Genomic DNA, 22069 nt, shown 5'->3' with positions numbered 1-22069 from the left:
TGATGATTCCATTCTAACACCTGAACTCTGTCTTTTTATGAATGGACTCTGTTATTCGGTTCCTCAACTCCTACAATCAAGATGTTTTCATCCACTTAGACCGGTTAGTGTCATCCTGAATTGGCACAAATTTCTAGGCTCTAGATTTTAATAATGCAACTAAAAAGTTTCTCCCATACCCCAAAATTTAAATGTAATATTGTCCTCAATGTTCTATAGACATAATTTAAAGCATGAACAGGGAGAACCTGTTACCACTTCGAAGGAAATAAGGAAATATATTACCTTGTTGCATGATCATGGGTTACCTCCCAAGAAGTGCTGAGTTTAAAGTCTTCAGCCAGACATCAGAATAATTAGTCACCCCATAAAATCATAAAATAGTAGCCGGAACAACTGTGGTTCATCTAAATCAAATAATATTATCACACATAGAAGAAATCTGCAGTAGACCAAGAAAGTGAACCAACCAAATACATCCTTATCAAGTGTTATTTAAGACAAGTATATCTGGTTGTGATACAGGTTCAGGCTCTATAAAAGGGTCTGAATAAAATATTTTCATGGTCCAGGTTTCATCATTGGTAGGATCCGAAGGATCAAGTTGCAGAGTCTGGAAAAACTCAAATAAAAACTTAGAAGCACATAATAATAACCCGAGTAATTGAGGATCCTCTAAGTCAATTATATATGACTCACAGTCGACCAAAATGAAATTGGTGGTCATTCTTAAGAAAATGTGTCGATGATTTAAATTTACTAAAATTAGGTTTAGTTCTAATCACTATATAATGACACATTTCAAATTGAAATACTCTCACATTTGGTAAATAAAATCTTGGTGGGACAACAAAGTCAATTATGGTATCATGGACCAGATTAACCACATCAACCGGAGGATGAGTTTCTATCAAATGATTTTCTTTCTGGATATAACTAGTTTCAGAAAAACGTGCATGAAGATTATCTCTTAATATGGTAGAGGTACATACGTCAAGTCACAAATTGGGGACCTTTTTAAGAATCAAATGTAAACCACAGGGAGAATGATATTCACCCTGAAACTTAGAATTGTTAATATCCTTGGATAAACTAATCACAATTTCCTTAATTTCTAAATTATCATATTTAGGAAAATAGTCTTTCATTTTTTCTAGGTTTTAATCATATGGTTCTACATTTCTATAATCCTTAGAAGGGACTATTGTTTCTGAATCGCTAAACTCTAAAACATTAGTCTCGGGATAAACTCTTTCCTCTAAGCCATCCCCGAATTCATAATCACAATGATATACTACACCATCTAAAATAATGGTATCCCTAGTCAAACCCTCATCCTTTTGAATAGGTGATTATCAACATTATTAGGATTTGAACTAGAAATAACACCATAATCATAAGGTTCAATTGGTGTAACAATTTCTTCGTCATTACGACTACATATTTCAAATTCTTCATCGAGACTATCCTCATCATCATCATAATAACATGAAGATGATTGAACCTTATAAAATTGACAATTAAGTTTATTGAGAGCAATACTTAAAGATGCAATTCTTTCTTTACTTTCTAAGTCATACTTCCGTCCGGTTTCAATTAATTGATTGAGCCTATCATTCAAAGAATTGATCGAAGAATTGATGAAGGTTTCATTAATTTGTGAAGTTTCAATGAAATGCTTGAGTACATCTTCTAAATTTTGCAAATATGGAGAACTAACACTTTTTTCATCATAATATTTCTCATTCACTCATTCGTACGATTCGTGGACTTGCGAATAATAGTTGGGGTCACCATGGTATGAACCACAACCTTCAGAAGGTCGGTAGTGGTCCCAAGTACTATCCACATTACGGTCACAGTACATATATTGTCCATTTAGATACTCAGTCCAATCATCGTTATATTGGTCTTTATAATACCAACTCGACATTTTCAGGGCACATGCAAATGCAGGGTGGACTACAGTCCAATGGTTGAAGATGACTGCCCCTTATCCAGTATGGGGGTGCCTTAAGCATTTGGGGTGTAATTAGCAATCTTCGGGGTGTGAATAGAAATTTGTGGGGTATAAGGAGTAATTTTGGGCTGTGAATAGCAAAAACTCCTCCAGGTGCCTTTATCAACTCCTTTCGGGTGCTTTTAGCACATTTTTGGGGTGCCCTTATCACTTTTTTGGGGTGCCTTTAGCAATTTTTCGAGCCGATTTCTTCAAAAATGTTTCTTTTCCAAAAATACCTACACACACATAAAAAAGTCCAAATTTGTGCACCCCCTCAAAATCGTGGTGCACATTTCGGCCTCAGTCATTCGTCTATTTTCATCTTATCTGGTTTTCTAAAACCACTTTGCTTTTTATTTTCTTGTTAAAAATATCGTTGGAAATATAGGAAAATAAGGTCTGAGCTTTTTTTTAGGATCCATTAACTGCTCATTCTCCTTCTTCTCTATCACTTAAGTTTCATGGTACTGCAGGAAAGAAAATTTGTAAACAATCACAATCTCCCTGGATGGCAAAATAACATCTTGGAAATCAACCAACCATGCTCGTCTTCATAAGGCAAACAATTTTATTTACTGCAAGCTTGAATCTTATCTTGGAGATAATCACAGTAATAACGACCTGGTTTGTTATAGAGAAAATGTTTCTTAGTAGCATTTTGTGCTGAAAATTAAGAAACCGATGACGATGATGTTTTTGCTACCCCTATTGCAGTTGCCGCAGTGGCCATTTTTTTATTTGGTATTGATTAAAAAAAATCCTTTCCAGTCTCAAATCAAAATCAAATATGTAACTCAAAGTGTCTGAATGGCTATCGAAAATTTTCATCCCATAAAGTTTAGTGTTAATCTTAGAGTCAAACAACCCTTGAAATAACATCATGATCTGCTGGTGTAAAGATAAAATACTGCCCCCATTTACCAATCAAACAATCTTGAAGAATCCAACTTCACGTAAATCAACCTTACACCACCACTGAAATTAGAGGAGAAAATTCTAAAAAAAAATGGATGGATAAAGTTAACAAATCGAACTGTTAAGTAGAAAATCTCTGTTAGAGCACTGCTCGGTCAAACTCGCAATCATTGCTATCTCAAGCTTGTTTGTCAATGTTAGTGATCAAAACTATAACTCTTGATTTTTAATCTACTTATAGCTATGTCTCGGACTAGGATATATTATGTAGTTGAGCTTTAGACTTCACGTCTTTCATCAATTGAAGACGAAGAACTACTAAGGAGAGCTCGTGGAACTTCATCAACAAAAGTTATGTGGAGACTGAAATGCATCTATCACTCGGAAAGTCTATTTCTACACTATTTCCTATATTGAGACAAAAGTCGTATTGCTATATAGTATTCGATTATACACATTTGATATCCGAGTTGAGTTTAACTCGCTTACATATTTCTCGAAATATGTGTTGGTAAGATTTTGGTTCGACCAAGTTCATCTTATATTCTTGACGAAAGTCAAAATATGATCATGTGAAAATCGCCTAGTAACATCTTACATGATTTGTGTGATACAATCATTTGATGCAGACTTAGAATGTTTCGTAATGATTATTTTAATAACTTGAAAATTTCTTTGATGCTAATAGTTCGTGAAAAAAACTATTGTAATCCTCTAAGAATGTTTCAATGATTGAAATAGAGTTTAGAACGCTTAACCAAAATTGGATTATAAACATAGTATGCGTACTTGCATATATGTTGATCCAAGACCGGTTTAGTATGCATACATGTATGTGTACTTGTGAGGTAGGGTGAAGTCTGGGAGCCTTGGTATGCGTGCGCGTATGCATACTGGCGAACTCAAGTTGAAGTCCGAGAACTATTGTATGCGTACCCATACGCGTAATAATTCAACTGTTCTTTTGGATGTGTGGTAGTATGCGTACCTGTACGCGTACTGTCGGACACGGTCCAAGTGCGTCTACTTAAGTATACATACCCGTTTGCATACTTGAGCGGGTTAAAGTTCTAGAATCGGTTGTGACATGAATAAATACATTTATGTAATAAGGAATGCAATCACTTGCAAACTGTGGCTATAATTTTCATGAATTCATTCGAGTGAATCAAACCGATTTTGCTTCAATTGTGTTCTTGTATACTTCTATGAGAATATAGCAATTGAACAACTCTATAACTAGTTTCATTTGAGTCATTTAAACTAGTTGTGGTTAAGATGAATAAGGTTGATATGAAAGTGTTCATATGGCTAACTTCAATTAACTATTGTTGAGACAACCTAGTGTACACGTTTAGGTACGGCTACCCATATCTAAATGAAGGTACATTTCATTTGTGTGTAACAAGCTAAGTCCATCTTAGATCAGGTTTCATCTAACGGTGAATATTGGTTGCTTTGTTCCAAAGCTATCAAACCCTGATTTGAAGACTATATTTGGGAGAACTCTAGCAACTGGGAAACCTAATCCCCACACCTGTTGTGTGATACTAGTTGCGACTAGAGTCGATTCTCCTTTAACCTTAGGTTTATTCCAAACCCTGTAGGTTAACGATTTGAAGACTTCATATATAATTGTGAAGCCAGCCTAACTATTTTCTCTGTAGTTGCGTGTTCTGATCTTACTTCTACTATCGTGATTGAGTATTATATTTCCTAAGATTTGCTTGAGATTTATCTCCGATAGGTAAGATTAAAAGAAGTCACAAATATCTTCGTCTCATCGTTTGTGATTCCACAATATCTTGTTTTGCTTCCATACGATTAAGATTTTTGTGAGGTGATTGATAATACTTGGCTGTTCTTCAAGAATATAAGTCTGATTTATCAATTGGTTCCTGTGCACCTTGATTTATCAAAAGACGGAACAAAACTCATAGGTATTTCTGTGGGAGACAGATTTATCTATCCCAATAGACTTTTCTGTGTGAGACAGATTGGTTTATCAAGTCTTCGACTTTGGGTCTGTAGATGGGGAAAAATGATTTGCTGGTTTTTACGGGATTGAGGAGACGACTGTGAGGAGGAGACTCCTTGAACCGAGCGAAATGTTTAACCTCACACATATGCACTGCAATAAGGGAGTGCTTTAAGTTCGAGAGATCAATCTGTAGGACTCCGTCTTAAACCAAGACAATGATCGTTCCAGAGTATATTCGGTCACAAGAGAGGATGGGCTGATCTGTAGGAGGGAAACTGAGAAATGTGTGAGATCAATGGCGATCGATATTGTAGGTGTGTTGTGTATTCTGCGTAAGAAATTTCTGAATGATTGAATTTTACTCAGTTGAGAGTGATTGCTCATACGATGAGTTCGTGTAGACGAAAGATTGTCTGTGTGAACTTTTTGAGAAATTCTTGTCCTTTCAATCAGGATTCAGAGACTTATATATTGCTGAATTGAAAACACCATGATCCCATGAAGTGTGACAGTTGCGGGAGTCAAAGAATGGGGAAGTGGAAAATCGTGTTGAAACCAGTTGTTCATTGTGCGGAGACTTGGTTAACTTTCCACCCACTAATTTTCTAACTCCTCCAACTGATTTCAAAACTTGATCACATTCTCATCGTGTGTATGAACACACGTGCCGCAGACCGCAGAACAAAACCCTAGTTAATATCCCCCCATGTGACATGATTGATGTCTCGTGGATGTGGAGTATGCAAGGCAGACATGTATTTAGTTAGTCAGTTGCTGACTTTATGGGACGATGAGTCCTTTTATTGTTGAGTTGAACATAATTTGCAAACGTTCCGAGACTCATGAATTGAACATGTCTGTTGAGACGAAGATATAATTACGTTGATTGTTAAGGTGAGCAAATATTGCTAGTACAAGCAAATGTTGCTCGTTTGATAAACTGTTGAACATTAATAGTCAGTATTCATGGACTGATCAAGTATTGCTCATACGATGACTTATTGAATATTTATAGTCGAACCAATATTCATGGACTGAGCAAATGTTTCTCATCTGAGCAAATATTGATAGTTGAACCAATATTCATGGACTGAGAAAATGTTGTTCATATGATGACTTATTGAATATTGATAGTCGAACCAATATTCATGGACTGAGAAAATGTTGCTCATCTGAGCAAATATTGATAGTTGAACCAATATTCATGGTCTGAGGAAATATTGCTCGTATGAGCAAATGTTGCTTATATGAGCAAATACTGCTCGCATGAGTTATTGAATATTGACAGGTGAGCCAATATTCATGATTTGAACAAATATTGCTCGTATGATCAAATGTTGCTCGTTTAATGAATTGTTGACATCGTCGAATATTGATAGTTGAACCAATATTCTTTTAATTGAGCAAATATTGCTCGTCTGAGAAAATATTGCTTGTCTGAGAAAACGTCAGTTTAAGATGCTGACATCTGAGCCGATCATAGTTATTAAAGTTTTAATCACGGGATCAACGTAAAATTATTATTGTTTGAATATGCTCAAAATTATGTTTTGCAGAGCTCTGGATTCGAAACCCTAATTTTGATCAATTGCCGAATTGATGATTTATTGAAAATCATTCATAAAAATGAAGTAGGGACCGGCTATAGGGGATGATGAACCGACCATATAGCGCCCAGATGCTCAAGTGAGCAAAATACCAAAGTCTCTTTAAGATCAGTTGGTCAAAGGATGATTAAATGCTGCTTTAATCATTTTTCAAATAGTACTCGTGTGAGCGTCAGGTAGTAGAACCTGATTATGGAGAGATGAGGGACCGACCAAGGGATCATGAGATCGTCCCTTGGTGGTCATGGGACCAGCTGATGGTCGTTTTAACAAACTCCCAGCTGTTTGGGAAGAGTTTGGACCCAATATGAGCAATTGAGCAAACTAGGTCAAAATTATTAAAACACGTGGGACCGACTATTTGCTAGCCTCAGGGTCGCCTGATAAGTGCTTAATTCTTACATATTTACTACTCAAATTTACATTTATTTAGTTCTTTATTTTGTACATATTTGATGATTTTATTTATTTTTGCAGTTTTTAGAAAATAAAGCTCTATGGACTAAAATGCAGAATTCGGCTGGAGAAAGGAAGTGATTTAATGTTAAGCACAAAAAAAACATGAAGAATTATTGGGCCAATTATTTGGATATAATTATTTGGATATGGGCATGTGTAGAAATGTTCCACGACGTGTGTAGACCATGTGCAAGATATTATGATAAAGGATATTTGAAGATATGAAGAAAATATTTCTTTATGATGTGGAATAATGGAGTACATGAATATTTGGGAAAGAATATTATTTTTTATAGTTGGAAATAATAATTAAGATATTTATTGCAGTATTTGACACATGGAACATTTTGATTGGAGGATTTTTATATTATTTGATAAGTGGCATAATTCATTGGATGATGATGTGGTAGTGGATATGAAAAAAGAAAATGGTGTCCTTTGAAAACTATAAATACTGGTTGAAACAGATGGAAAAATTCTTTTGGTCCATCTGTCACGATAACAGAATTTTTCTTAACCTTTCTTCTTCTTTTGGTAATGGCTAAATAATCTCTCTACTAGGGTTCATGATGAAACCCGATGATGTATATAAGAGAATTTAATTGATTTTCTATAATAATTCTTTTGGTCCCACATTTTCGTTTTGTCACGATAACAATTTTTCTTCATGTGCCCTTGTTCTTTGATAAATGATTTTAATATTCTTGTGTAGAGACCAGCATCTTAAAATGAAGAGAATTGTTAGTATTTTGAAAATGAAATAGTTGGTTCAAACGTTTTATCTTCCGAGGCGTCAAATGTGTCATAAATCGTCTTGAAGTAATTAAAAGAATTTTATAGAGATTATTAAATTATCTAGTGTACACAATTGTGGTGGAGTTGGAAGCCCTGATATCCTTCATTATTTTCTACTTTTATTATCTTCTATTATTCTACTTATCATTTTATTTAGTTAGAAATTGAAAGCAACAGTTTCAGTCCCTGTGGAACGAACCCGCATTTGTATACTGTCCAATTGGCAGCCGTACCCTTGCGGTATAATAAAATATCCCATCAAGTTTTTGGTGCCGCTGCCGGGCACTAAAAAAAAGGTTGTTATTTTTAGTTTCTATTAAATTTGTAAATAATTAGGATAGTTTAGATTATTTTTATTTTTCTTCTTTTATTTATTATTAATATTATTTTCTAGATTTTCTTGGGTATCTTTATATTTTTGGTGTGCAGGATAATTAGAGATTTAAAGTGAAAATAAAATTTGCGCACCAAACAGGTAAGTATCCAAGTTTTCTTTTTTTATTTATTTTTGTAAATATTTATTTTAGAAAATATTCTGATTCTTTAGATATTTTATTTATTTGTACATGATTAGTCTAGAATTTTTATTTTCTTTTGTAAATATTTTTGTTTTCTTTATTAAAAAAAACACGTTGCACACACCAATTGCATCGTCAGACAACCGATTTTAGGAAAACCCATGGAAAAGTACGCTGAACCCGTGCCTTGGGCCTTATGGAAGTTACCAGTCGAAATTCCACAAAACTTAGCCCAGTACCGTTGACCAGTCTTTGACTGTAGGTATATTCTGCTTAAGGTAACCTGAGCCTACCAGTTTTAGTCGACCTTGCATTTGCACGTGCAACCAAAAAAAAGTCTAGATGGTATTATAAAGACCAATATAATGATTACCCTACTAAGTATCATAATGGAAAATATTCGTGCTTGGACCATAGTGTGGATAGTACTTGGGACCACTACCAATCTTCTGAAGGTTATGGTTCTTACTATGGTGATCCCAATTACTATTCGCACGCCCACCAGTCATATGAACAGGTAAGTGAGCAATATTATAATGACCAAAATATAAGTTCTCCGTCTTTGGAGGATTTTATGAAACAGTTGCACCAAAATAATTCTTATGATCCTAGTCTTACTTTAGAAAATTCACTCAAGAAGTTGACTGAAGATTCAAATAGGAGAGACATACTAATGAAACAATTTTATGAACAGTCACTCATGCATGACTTAGATACAAAGAAATGGATTGCATCTTTAAGTATTGCTCTAAAAGAACTTAATTGCCAATTAGATAAGGTTCAACCATCTTCATATTGTGATGATGATGAGGATAGTGTCGATGAAGAGTTTGAAATATGTAGTCATAATAATGAGGAAATTGTTACACCAATTGAGCCTTCCGATGATCATGTTGTTTCTAGTTCAAATCCTAATAATATTGTTGATTGTTCACCTATTCAAAAGGAAGAGGATTTGACTAGAGACACCATAGTTTTAGATGGTGTAGTATATCATTGTGATTATGAAGCCGATGATGGTTTAGATGAAAGAGTTTATCCTGAGAGTAGCGTTTTAGAGTCTAGTGATTCAGAAACAATAGTCTCTTCTGAGGATTATAGAAATGTGGAACCACATGATTACAACCTAGAAGACATAAAATACCATTTTCCTAAATATGATAATTTAGTAACTAAGGAAATTTTGACTAGTTTATCGAAGGATATTGACAACTCTAGGTTTGGGGGTGAATATCATTCTCCACGTGGTTTACCTTTGCCTCTTATAAAGGTCCCTAATTTCGGACTTGACGTATGTGCCTCGACCATCTTAAGATACTATTTTCATGCACGTTTTCCTGAACCTAGTTATGTCCAGAAAGAAACCCAGTTGATAGAAACCCATCCTCTGGTTGATGTGGTTAATCCGGTTCATGATACCATAATTGACTTTGCTGTCCCACCAAAATTTTATTTACCAAATGTGCGACTATCTCAATGTGAAATGTGTCATTATATAGTTTTTAGAACTAAACCTAATTATTTTAGGAAATTAGAATCGTCGACACATTTTCTTAAAAATGGCCACCACTTTCATTGTGGTCAATTGTGTGAGTCAAATATAATTGACTTAGAGGATCCTCAATTATTTCAGGTTATCATTATGTGCTTCCAAGTTTTTAGTTGAGTTTTTCCAGACTTTTAAACCTGAACTTTTGGATCTTAGCTATGAGGAAATCCAGCCCCCTTTTATAGAGCCTGAACCACAACTAGATATGGTTGTCTTAAATATAAAACTTGAAGAGGATGTGTTTGGTTGGTTTACTTGCTTGGTCTGCTGCAGTTTTCTTCTATTTGTTTTAACATTATTTGATTCAGATGACCCACAGTTGTTCCGACTACTACTTTATGATTTTATGTGGTGACTAATTCTTATGATGTTTGGCTGAAGACTTTAAACTTAGCGCTTAATGGGAGGCAACCTATCTTTGTGGTACATGGTCCTGGTAACATCTTTCCCTATCTCTCTTCTTTTGATCAACATTTCTCTTTGTTCATGCATTCATATTTATATATGGAACATTAAGGACTATGTTCAATTTAGGTTTGGGGGTAAGGGAGAAATTTTTTAGTTGTACCAAGAATCTCCAACATTTAGAGTCACATAGTATTCAGTTAGCTAAGTTTACATACTGTTTCTCACCGAAAAGATAGAAATTCGAATTGCTAGGATAACATTCTAGTGAGACATTAGAGAAAAAGACATTGAGATCATTGAGAATCAGGAGAGAACATGTACCTTTTAGATGGTAATCGTGATGGACCTAACCATCCATGATGTAAAGACAATTCGGTCAAAAGGAAATGCCAGAAAGACAAAGCAACCTCACAATGTAGTCTTAGTTACTGGATTACGACTCTCTCTCAGTAGAAACTGATCATCATCAAAAAGCGGAGCGACATCAAAATCTATGAAGAAAGTTGAAGACGTTTAAGGTTTATAAGCAACAAGAGAAAGAAAAGCAAAATTCAAAATCAAAGTTGAAGACTTAGAGCAAAGAAAATCAAACGATGTAATTAAGTTGTTGAAGTTCATGATACCAAGATATTACAAGTTGCGAAGATCCAAGTGCTAAAGTCCTTGTCTCATGGCCATATAAATATTATTCTTATTATTATCGTGTTTCATCAAAAAAAAAATGAAAAAAAAATGTGCATTTAAATTTTGTTGTTAGTTTTGTTCAAAAAGCCATATGGAATTAGAAATCCATAAGGAAGTTTCAAGCAAGAAATCGAAAAAAAAGATTGTCAAGGTTCTACGAAGTCCAAGAGTTTATCATCAACAATTGAAGCTGAAGAAGACGTTTCTACTGAGCACTATGAGAGAGTCAAATAGACATGCATATTGGTTGCTTTTTCAGTCTGCTTTCCATCTGGCATAAGATATTTCTAACACTGGTTCAACTCATCGCACGTAATTTGTCCAGCTGTGTAGCAGATGTCCCTCTCATCTTTATCTCTCTCCTAATCTTATCCATCTATAAAGAGGATGCATCTCATAATGTTTATCTATCTGTATAGCGGATATATCTTTATCTATCATAAGCGTTATGTCCTCATTGCTCTTTGGATACTTGTTGGAGTAAAGGTTTTGTGGGTACATCTTTGGTAAATCCTCCCGAGACTATAACTCGGCCACTAGGTCCACCTAGGGGTTTAAAGGCTTGTTGCACACGCTAAGTGCAATCGCGATGCCTGCGACAGTGAGTTAGGATTCTTATTTTTTTTTAGTTTTGCTCGAGGACTAGCAAAATGTAGGTTTGAAGGTGCGATAAGTTCTTAATTATTACATATTTACTACTCAAATTTACATTTATTTAGTTCTTTATTTTGTACATATTTGATGGTTTTATTTAGTTTTGCAGTTTTTAGAAAATAAAGCTCTATGGACTAAAATGCGGAATTCGGAGAAAGGAAGTGATTTAATGGGTTAAGCTCAAAAAGAAACATGAAGAATTATTGGGCCAATTATTTGGATATGGGCTTGTGTAGAAATGTGCCACAACGTGTGTAGACCATGTGCAAGATATTATGATAAAGGATATTTGAAGATATGAAAAAAATATTTCTTTATGATGTTGAATAATGGAGTATATTAATATTTGGGAAAGAATATTTTTTTATAGTTGGAAATAATAATTAAGATATTGATTGCAGTATTTGACACATGGCGCGTTTTGATTGGAGGATTTTTATATTATTGGATAAGTGGCATAATTTCATTGGACGATGATGTGGTAGTGGATATGAAAAAGAAAAATGGTGTCCTTTGAAAACTATAAATACTGATTGAAGTAGATGGAAAAAGGGAGGTCGGTTAAGCCGAGAAATAGCGTAGTTTTGTTTCTTTTTCGTATCCTTTCTTCTTCTTTTGTAATTGCTAAATAATATCTCTACTAGGGTTCACGATGAAACCCGATGATGTATATAAGAGAATTTAATTGATTTTCTATAATAATTCTTTTGGTCTCATATGTTCATTTTGTCACGATAACAATTTTTCTTCATGTGCCCTTGTGCTTTGATAAATGATTTTAATATTCTTGTGTAGAGACCAGCATCTTAAAATGAAGAGAATTGTTAGTATTTTGAAAATTCAATAGTTGGTTCAAACGTTTTATCTTCCGAGGCGTCAAATGTGTCCTAAATCGTCTTGAAGTGATTAAAAGAATTTTATAGAGATTATTAAATTATTTAGTGTACACAATTGTGATGGAGTTGGAAGCCCTGGTATCCTTCATTATTTTCTACTTTTATTATCTTCTATTATTCTACTTATCATTTTATTTAGTTAGAGATTGAAAAGAACAGTTTCAGTCCCTGTGGAACGAACCCGCATCTGTATACTGTCTAATCGACAGCCGTACGCTTGCGGTATAATAGAATATTCCATCAAGCCTTGATCGGTCAAGGAGATATGCCCGCGTCACCATAATGTCCGTGTCTCAATTCTGAGAGTTTCGATATTTTTCGATATGGGTTTGAGCAACATTTTGAAAAAATATGAAGAAATCAGAGATTTTGCTGAAACCGTGAAAATTCGTGAGATGAAGGAATAAAATTATAAAATAATGAAGGAATAATGAGGTGTGGGACCGGGTAGGCCAAGACATGGCCGGCCGTCCAAGGAGACGGTCCCAAGGCATTTTTTCCTAATTTATAATATTTTCATGATTTTAGGAAAATATCATAAAAATCAAGAAGTTTGTTGAAACCAAGGAATTTGTTGAAATTAAGGAGTTTCCATGAGATGAGGGAATCATAAAAAATATTAATGAGAAAACAAGGGGCGTGTGGGACCGGCTAGGGCGTGACCGGACGGCTATGGCCCGATCCCACGCGTTTCCCTAATTTTATATTATTTTTCATGAACTTAAGTGAAATTTCATGAATCCAAGGAGTTTGCTGAAACTAGGGAATTTCCTTGAAGTGAAAGAGTTTCCATGGTATAAGGAAACAAATAATATTAAAGCAATAAGACATGGGCGTGCGGGACCGTCCATGACTAGGGCATGGCCGGCCGAGAGCCCGGGTCCCGTGCGTTTTCTCCCTAATTTATAATATTTCATGAATTGAGGGAAATATCATGAAATCGGGGAATTTTCATGTGATGATGGAAATAATAAAATAATAAGGATTCATGAGGTGTGGGACCGGCCACGGCTAGGGAATGGCCGGCCGGCTAGTGGACCTGGTCCCACGACACCTTTTCTGAATTTTATTATTTCTTTGATACGAGGAAACACCATGAGACTGGGTAGTTTCCTTGAGACGAAAGAGATTTGCTCAAATGAAGGGATTTTCATGAGGTCAGGGAAAATAATAAAAATATGATAAAATATAAAATTGGACATGGGACTGGCCACAGCACGACCGGCCGGCCGGTGGGCCTAGTCCCCAGCGCCTTGATTAATATTTTATTATTTATTATTTTCTTCCTACTTTATATAGGTTCATCGTTCCTTCATGTTTTGTAATGCTCGTTTGCGCATTCAGGTGCTCGTTCGTGCATCATTGCTGAGTACACTAACACCATTTTGGTCAAGGCTTACTCGATAGCTGCTCAGATGCCCGTACGTTGAATATTTATCACTAACCTGTGGAATTCTGCTGGGAAGAACAACAAATTGAAGTGACGAAATATTACTAAGAATCGTAGAATATTTTTGAATATTCAGTTAACGATGTTAGATAATTAACTGACGGCTTTATACTAGCAGGCATGCTGTCTAGGAGCATTAATTATCCGAGAATTGAGAAACATTAGCTTGTTGAAACGTCATATTTCCTTTATATAGTCAGGGAAAACCTTGTTGTATCCTGAAGACGTTGTCGCTCTATACTAGCAGGCACGCTGTCTAGGAGCCGTCCAATCTTTCGATTCTATTTAGAAATGATTACTGAATTGCTCAGTATTCATGAGATGTGCCGTTGCCTCAGCTGGGAGACTACACATCTACATATACTATGAGAGACTGCCTTCTCAGTCAGAGATTTTATGGCATGAGCTTTCATGCTTCAACGAGAGACATGAGCCTCAATACTCATCTAATTACCGAATCAGGAGCATGTATAATTATGGTTTTACGATTTTAACCATTGTAGAAAATCCACCATCTACATTAAGTCCCCTGCTTAATGAGGGACAGTCATGTTCCTCAGTCAGCACTGAATGGTGATTTTCTACAGACAAAATAAGTAATTGAATTTAGTCGTAAGATAAGACGTTACCGGATTTTTGACTGAATGAGCAAACCATGGCTTGAAAGAAAACCCAGTGGAATAATAGAGCGTCATCCAGCGAGCATAAATTGGTGTAGAACCGTTGGTTTGGTGATGGGACCTTGATCGAATTAGGATTCAAGGGCCCGGCCCGAAAAGGAAATCCTTGTGAAATTAGGTTTTGGAAATAAACATTGATATAAAAGGGAATTAATGCCTTTTTTTTCTTCCACAACCACCACCTTCATCTCTTCATCACCTTCACGCCATCAGGGAGGAGCAGAGAGATTTCCGCCGGAGCAGTCGATCGTCAGCGCCGTCCGACCACCGTCCGGCCAACGCCGACCAGTGAGTTTTTTTTTTGCTGATTTCATAAGTTATTCATACTTTGATCATATTAAAATTTTATACATGTGTATATATGAGTGTGAGTTTTGTTGAAAACCATTGTTTTATTAAACGTATGTTCGTTCGATCGTCAGTTCAAGAGACTAGCAACAATCCCTAGCTTGAAAGATATTTTTATTTTGAAAATAGACCTGTGTCCAGTGATAAAATTTTGTTTATGAGCTTTCATGGAAACCAAAAATTCATCTTAAAAGGTGTGAACTTTTCATAAAATCGAAATAAACCTTCGTTTCAAAGAAGATGTCCGTACGAAGGAAAAGAGATTTTTATTTCTTTCTTTTTTTGTAAAACCGTGACCTGGTCACGAATTTTTTTTTCTTTTTTACGTGAGTTCTACTCATGTGAAATGTATATGTGAATAATTCGCGTCTTGTATATATACATATAACATGCATATATATATATACATATATATATTTATGTAGACAAATAAAATATGATTTTGAGAAATCATTAAAGTAAACAATTATTTATGATGATAAATTGCTTTCATGTAAATTTTCATAACCTGGTCGTGACTGTTCACATGATGAAAATTATGTTCATGATTTTATGAAAAATCATGTGCTAAAGTTTTTGTTCGTTTTTTGCATATTCAAGCAAATTTTAGAGTGTTAACTTTTGCAGTACCGTCACTATTGTTGGTGGAATTATAAAAAGGTAAGAGTTAAGGATTACCATTTTTGTAGTGGATTTATTATCAGCATGTCCATAATTTTATGCTCCTGGTTCCAGAAAATGGTGACTTCCAGTAGCAGCGATTATGATTATAGTTATTCCTCCAGCTCTTCCGACGAGGATTTCAAAGCTTCTGCATCCAAATCGAAAACTAAGACAAATCACGCTGAGGGGGCAAAGCCTAACATTCCCCTTAATGACCAGAGAGTCACTTATGCTGAGCTTATGAAGAGAAAAGCCGAAGATGATGAGGCGGACGATCGTCGGCGTAGAAAGGATCGAACCCGGCGCCGAATACTAACGGATGAGGAAAGACGTCGATTTGCTGACGGTGCACCTTCCGACTCTGATGCTTCAGAAGATGAACCGGTATAGGTGCCACGGGATCGCAAGATTAAGCAAGATCCTCGTACCAAAGAACTCAGAGAGATTGCGAAATGATTAGAGGATGAGGCGGAAGAGGACTCGGACGATCCTAATATCCATCCAGACTTCATCAATGGCCCTGATAGTGATTCTGACAAAGAAGAGGATTCTGAGAAGGATAATGATGATGAATCTGATAAATCCTACAACTCGGATGAATATGAAGAGTAGCTTTACTCCTGATCTTACTTAAACATTTGAATGTTTTCTTAGCCTTCGTAGTAGAAATCTTCTTTATTTGAATAGCTTCACTTCAGTATTAAGATTTTCCTTTTGAATGAGAAATCCTTTTAATAATGTTGGTTCTTCTTGATTGAATCAAACATAGCCAATGCTCATGCACCAAAACCCATCATGATCCTTTTGGACTTGTCTTGGCGGTTTCCGTCTGCAAAATATTATGGTACGCCGTATATGCTGAGAAAACATGCGACATACACAAGGTCGTGTGGCTTTGTGACTATATCCAGCTTTGTTCAGTCCCAAGTACGTTATTTTCCTCCGCGTCTCCAGTATTGATCTTGTTTGAAACTTAGGGTTTCAGTAAAACTCACAACTGAATTGACTACTCACAGAAGATAAGCACCTACCGTATCTCATATATATCTCCAAGACTTAGGGTTTAGCATTTACGCAAATACTTCTTCCGTTCCTGAGTTAGTTTCATCGCGCAGAGAAAATTTTGATTATCATACCTTTCATCACTATGTCTAGCAGTAGTACGTCTTCTCGAAACCAACCTCGGTCGAAACATGAAGTGGAAGCGTCCATCTCAGTAAGTTGTATATTTTCTTCATCTCCATTTGGTCAGAGATATTGATCATAGGAAAATAATTTGTTGTGGGATGATCAGAAGAATCCATCTTCTTCTCATAATTTGAGACCCAATCGAATTGTTATAGCCCCTGCCCGGTATAGGTCAGCTCATATTGAAGCCGACACATCTGTGAGTAATTGTATGACTTCTTGATTGAAGTTTTACTCAATGATTTATCCAATCTTCATCTGAAATTGCAAACTTTTTTACCACAGGTTGATGTGCACGTTGTTGTTGATGCTGGAAAGAGGAGGAACGGGGAGTCAGTGGTCGTGGTTGATGATAGTAACGACCGTGTTGAAGAAGACTCTACTGAATCCGTGGAGGCTGTGATTAGAGCTCGCGTTCATGAATATCCAATAGATGGACTCCCCTTTGAAGTTCCCGTGATTAATATTAGCCCAAATAATGAAGTCGTCGGTGGATTCATCATTCCAAAATGTCACGCACCTCTGTACACTAAAATTTGGAGATGGTACAGGCATATTGCTACGACGGAAATATGGAGAGGCTTTATCCCAACCATTATGACTACGGTGGCCGGACTGTTACCGATCATTGAAGATATGAACGAGATGAATCTGCGAGATGTCAAGAATCATGAACTTCATAGGTGGGATGACATGATCTCGAATTGCGACACCCTGCGGTTCAACGTGAGTTGGCTCCGCCATCGACTCGAGATGATTAAAATCGACAGGGCAGCGGCTGTTGCTGATGCAGTTTCTACCACAACTGCTTTCTTGGAAGAGGAGAAGGCACTCGCCTTAGAATCAACAAGAGTTGAGAAAGTTGTCCAGGACTTAAAGGTGAAGACTCAAAACTTTCAAAAGAAGCTTGACATGGCTGTCTATAAAAATTTCACTGTGTAGAACCGTTGGTTTGGTGATGGGACCTTGATCGAATTAGGATTCAAGGGCCCGGCCCGAAAAGGAAATCCTTGTGAAATTAGGTTTTGGAAATAAACATTGATATAAAAGGGAATTAATGCCTTTTTTTTCTTCCACAACCACCACCTTCATCTCTTCATCACCTTCACGCCATCAGGGAGGAGCAGAGAGATTTCCGCCGGAGCAGTCGATCGTCAGCGCCGTCCGACCACCGTCCGGCCAACGCCGACCAGTGAGTTTTTTTTTTTGCTGATTTCATAAGTTATTCATACTTTGCTCATATTAAAATTTTATACATGTGTATATATGAGTGTGAGTTTTGTTGAAAACCATTGTTTTATTAAACGTATGTTCGTTCGATCGTCAGTTCAAGAGACTAGCAACAATCCCTAGCTTGAAAGATATTTTTATTTTGAAAATAGACCTGTGTCCAGTGATAAAATTTTGTTTATGAGCTTTCATGGAAACCAAAAATTCATCTTAAAAGGTGTGAACTTTTCATAAAATCGAAATAAACCTTCGTTTCAAAGAAGATGTCCGTACGAAGGAAAAGAGATTTTTATTTCTTTCTTTTTTTGTAAAACCGTGACCTGGTCACGAATTTTTTTTTCTTTTTTACGTGAGTTCTACTCATGTGAAATGTATATGTGAATAATTCGCGTCTTGTATATATACATATAACATGCATATATATATATACATATATATATTTATGTAGACAAATAAAATATGATTTTGAGAAATCATTAAAGTAAACAATTATTTATGATGATAAATTGCTTTCATGTAAATTTTCATAACCTGGTCGTGACTGTTCACATGATGAAAATTATGTTCATGATTTTATGAAAAATCATGTGCTAAAGTTTTTGTTCGTTTTTTGCATATTCAAGCAAATTTTAGAGTGTTAACTTTTGCAGTACCGTCACTATTGTTGGTGGAATTATAAAAAAGGTAAGAGTTAAGGATTACCATTTTTGTAGTGGATTTATTATCAGCATGTCCATAATTTTATGCTCCTGGTTCCAGAAAATGGTGACTTCCAGTAGCAGCGATTATGATTATAGTTATTCCTCCAGCTCTTCCGACGAGGATTTCAAAGCTTCTGCATCCAAATCGAAAACTAAGACAAATCACGCTGAGGGGGCAAAGCCTAACATTCCCCTTAATGACCAGAGAGTCACTTATGCTGAGCTTATGAAGAGAAAAGCCGAAGATGATGAGGCGGACGATCGTCGGCGTAGAAAGGATCGAACCCGGCGCCGAATACTAACGGATGAGGAAAGACGTCGATTTGCTGACGGTGCACCTTCCGACTCTGATGCTTCAGAAGATGAACCGGTATAGGTGCCACGGGATCGCAAGATTAAGCAAGATCCTCGTACCAAAGAACTCAGAGAGATTGCGAAATGATTAGAGGATGAGGCGGAAGAGGACTCGGACGATCCTAATATCCATCCAGACTTCATCAATGGCCCTGATAGTGATTCTGACAAAGAAGAGGATTCTGAGAAGGATAATGATGATGAATCTGATAAATCCTACAACTCGGATGAATATGAAGAGTAGCTTTACTCCTGATCTTACTTAAACATTTGAATGTTTTCTTAGCCTTCGTAGTAGACATCTTCTTTATTTGAATAGCTTCACTTCAGTATTAAGATTTTCCTTTTGAATGAGAAATCCTTTTAATAATGTTGGTTCTTCTTGATTGAATCAAACATAGCCAATGCTCATGCACCAAAACCCATCATGATCCTTTTGGACTTGTCTTGGCGGTTTCCGTCTGAAAAATATTATGGTACGCCGTATATGCTGAGAAAACATGCAACATACACAAGGTCGTGTGGCTTTGTGACTATATCCAGCTTTGTTCAGTCCCAAGTACGTTATTTTCCTCCGCGTCTCCAGTATTGATCTTGTTTGAAACTTAGGGTTTCAGTAAAACTCACAACTGAATTGACTACTCACAGAAGATAAGCACCTACCGTATCTCATATATATCTCCAAGACTTAGGGTTTAGCATTTACGCAAATACTTCTTCCGTTCCTGAGTTAGTTTCATCGCGCAGAGAAAATTTTGATTATCATACCTTTCATCACTATGTCTAGCAGTAGTACGTCTTCTCGAAACGAACCTCGGTCGAAACATGAAGTGGAAGCGTCCGTCTCAGTAAGTTGTATATTTTCTTCATCTCCATTTGGTCAGAGATATTGATCATAGGAAAATAATTTGTTGTGGGATGATCAGAAGAATCCATCTTCTTCTCATAATTTGAGACCCAATCGAATTGTTATAGCCCCTGCCCGGTATAGGTCAGCTCATATTGAAGCCGACACATCTGTGAGTAATTGTATGACTTCTTGATTGAAGTTTTACTCAATGATTTATCCAATCTTCATCTGAAATTGCAAACTTTTTTACCACAGGTTGATGTGCACGTTGTTGTTGATGCTGGAAAGAGGAGGAACGGGGAGTCAGTGGTCGTGGTTGATGATAGTAACGACCGTGTTGAAGAAGACTCTACTGAATCCGTGGAGGCTGTGATTAGAGCTCGCGTTCATGAATATCCAATAGATGGACTCCCCTTTGAAGTTCCCGTGATTAATATTAGCCCAAATAATGAAGTCGTCGGTGGATTCATCATTCCAAAATGTCACGCACCTCTGTACACTAAAATTTGGAGATGGTACAGGCATATTGCTACGACGGAAATATGGAGAGGCTTTATCCCAACCATTATGACTACGGTGGCCGGACTGTTACCGATCATTGAAGATATGAACGAGATGAATCTGCGAGATGTCAAGAATCATGAACTTCATAGGTGGGATGACATGATCTCGAATTGCGACACCCTGCGGTTCAACGTGAGTTGGCTCCGCCATCGACTCGAGATGATTAAAATCGACAGGGCAGCGGCTGTTGCTGATGCAGTTTCTACCACAACTGCTTTCTTGGAAGAGGAGAAGGCACTCGCCTTAGAATCAACAAGAGTTGAGAAAGTTGTCCAGGACTTAAAGGTGAAGACTCAAAACTTTCAAAAGAAGCTTGACATGGCTGTCTATAAAAATTCCACTGTGTAGAACCGTTGGTTTGGTGATGGGACCTTGATCGAATTAGGATTCAAGGGCCCGGCCCGAAAAGGAAATCCTTGTGAAATTAGGTTTTGGAAATAAACATTGATATAAAAGGGAATTAATGCCTTTTTTTTCTTCCACAACCACCACCTTCATCTCTTCATCACCTTCACGCCATCAGGGAGGAGCAGAGAGATTTCCGCCGGAGCAGTCGATCGTCAGCGCCGTCCGACCACCGTCCGGCCAACGCCGACCAGTGAGTTTTTTTTTTTGCTGATTTCATAAGTTATTCATACTTTGCTCATATTAAAATTTTATACATGTGTATATATGAGTGTGAGTTTTGTTGAAAACCATTGTTTTATTAAACGTATGTTCGTTCGATCGTCAGTTCAAGAGACTAGCAACAATCCCTAGCTTGAAAGATATTTTTATTTTGAAAATAGACCTGTGTCCAGTGATAAAATTTTGTTTATGAGCTTTCATGGAAACCAAAAATTCATCTTAAAAGGTGTGAACTTTTCATAAAATCGAAATAAACCTTCGTTTCAAAGAAGATGTCCGTACGAAGGAAAAGAGATTTTTATTTCTTTCTTTTTTTGTAAAACCGTGACCTGGTCACGAATTTTTTTTTCTTTTTTACGTGAGTTCTACTCATGTGAAATGTATATGTGAATAATTCGCGTCTTGTATATATACATATAACATGCATATATATATATATTTGTGTAGACAAATAAAATATGATTTTGAGAAATCATTAAAGTAAACAATTATTTATGATGATAAATTGCTTTCATGTAAATTTTCATAACCTGGTCGTGACTGTTCACATGATGAAAATTATGTTCATGATTTTATGAAAAATCATGTGCTAAAGTTTTTGTTCGTTTTTTGCATATTCAAGCAAATTTTAGAGTGTTAACTTTTGCAGTACCGTCACTATTGTTGGTGGAATTATAAAAAGGTAAGAGTTAAGGATTACCATTTTTGTAGTGGATTTATTATCAGCATGTCCATAATTTTATGCTCCTGGTTCCAGAAAATGGTGACTTCCAGTAGCAGCGATTATGATTATAGTTATTCCTCCAGCTCTTCCGACGAGGATTTCAAAGCTTCTGCATCCAAATCGAAAACTAAGACAAATCACGCTGAGGGGGCAAAGCCTAACATTCCCCTTAATGACCAGAGAGTCACTTATGCTGAGCTTATGAAGAGAAAAGCCGAAGAT

This window comes from Papaver somniferum, chromosome 3 (assembly GCF_003573695.1).
Source record: "Papaver somniferum cultivar HN1 chromosome 3, ASM357369v1, whole genome shotgun sequence".
NCBI lineage: Eukaryota > Viridiplantae > Streptophyta > Magnoliopsida > Ranunculales > Papaveraceae > Papaver > Papaver somniferum.
This window is presented reverse-complemented; position numbering follows the sequence as displayed.